At 33.0% G+C, this 1,702-nt stretch overlaps 1 non-coding gene across 1 annotated transcript; it reads right to left on the bottom strand.

The window, feature by feature from the left end:
• Window positions 1–1,270: 1,270 nt before the first annotated feature.
• On the bottom strand, window positions 1,271–1,375 carry LOC128294336 (small nucleolar RNA R71). Its single transcript, XR_008284648.1, has one exon. It is a non-coding gene; the product is annotated as a small nucleolar RNA R71 (small nucleolar RNA).
• Between the last annotated feature and the right edge of the window lie 327 nt (window positions 1,376–1,702).

Here is a 1,702-nt window from a genome sequence, read left to right as displayed (position 1 = left end):
CTTGCAAGATTTTGTGATTAAATTGTTTCAATATAGAGATATATTGTTACCTCATTTAATCTTTTACTTGCTTATGAAAATTGAATTAATTGTTTGAATTGACATAGAGGTATGTACAAGAGAATATTTTAATTTCGTAAGTATGTATGTGGATTAACACATTTGCTTATTAAAATTTGTTTAATCAGTTGAATTGACATAGAGATATAGTCAAGAGATAAATGGATTTTGGTAGGTAAGTATGTTCATAAGTTAGCAAATTGCCGAGTTGCCGAGAATTAAATTGGTAAGAACATGAACTTGATTCTTATAATGTTAAGTTAAAGAATGCAATTGATCTAGCACATTTATGTCATATTGATTAAAACTTGTTTTCAAAATCGTGCATTGGAAATTGTTATCTTTATTTTACTTAGTTTAAGCTTTAATCTTAATTAACCCCCTTTTCAAATTATCAAAATTTCACCACCAACTTGTTAAAGTATTTATTTCATAAATATTTATTTGCAAAGTCCCTATGGGTATGATAACTCGACATTTATTTTTCACTTTATTAATTGTTATGATTGTGTACACTTGCACAATTCCGTCATTCCAAGTTTTTGGCACCATTGCCAGGAACTTTTTAAAAAGTCATTATTTGTGAAATTGTTAATTTTGCATTTTGGTTTATTTTTCTCTTCAATTTGAACTTAATTAATTTTCTGTTATTGTTTCAAGTGTTTATGAGTATCGATCGAATTATTGACTTACTCTCTGTAGATTCTGAGATTGAAAGAAGTTTTCAACAACGAAGAAGACAAACATCTCAGAGAGGGACCGAAGTGATGAACTTCAAAAACCAGAATCAAGGAAACAGAACAAATCAAGTTCAAAATCCTATCCTTATTGCTTATGATAGGGATAGAGCTCTAAGACAATATGCCATGCCAGTTTTCATGAGCTTAATTCGGGTATTAGGAGACCCGAAATCGAGACTCAACAATTTGAATTGAAGCTGGTTATGTTCCAAATGCTTCAGACAGTAGGCCAATTCAGTGGAATGCCTACCAAAGATCCTCACCTTCACTTAAGACTGTTTGTGGAGATGAGTGATTCTTTCAAGCTAGCCGAAGTACCCAAAGATGCACTACGATTAAAATTGTTCCTATATTCGTTAAGCGACAGTGCTCAAGCCTGTTTGAACTCATTGCCACCAAATTCCATTACTACATGGCAAGAGTTAGCAGAAAGATTCCTTATGAAGTATTCCAGCCTAGCAAGAATGCTAAGTTACGGAATGAAATTACTACCTTCTAAAAAATGGATGAAGAGTCCTAATATAAGGCATGGAAAGGTACAAAGAATTACTATGGAAGTGCCCTCATCATGGAATCTCACATTGCATCCAACTTGAGACATTCTATAATGGTTTCAATGCTCACACGAGAATGGCAGTAGACACTTCTGCTAATGATGCTCTCCATTTCAAGTCTTATAATGACGCTTATGAAATTATTGAGAGAATTTCCAACAATAATGATCAATGGCCAACCAATAGAGTAGCGTTAGGAAGACGAGTTGCAAGAATAAATGAAGTGGATGCACTCACTTCTCTTGTAGCTCAAGTATCTTCGATTTCCTCAATGTTTAAAATTTTTACCAGTAATGGGTTTAACAATTTTGCAGCAAAGCCATCGAATCAATACAAAAATGTAGCATG

This window comes from Gossypium arboreum, chromosome 6 (genome assembly GCF_025698485.1).
Source record: "Gossypium arboreum isolate Shixiya-1 chromosome 6, ASM2569848v2, whole genome shotgun sequence".
Lineage (NCBI taxonomy): Eukaryota > Viridiplantae > Streptophyta > Magnoliopsida > Malvales > Malvaceae > Gossypium > Gossypium arboreum.
Note: the sequence above shows the minus strand (reverse complement) of the source record. Positions and strands in the feature narration are given on the sequence as shown.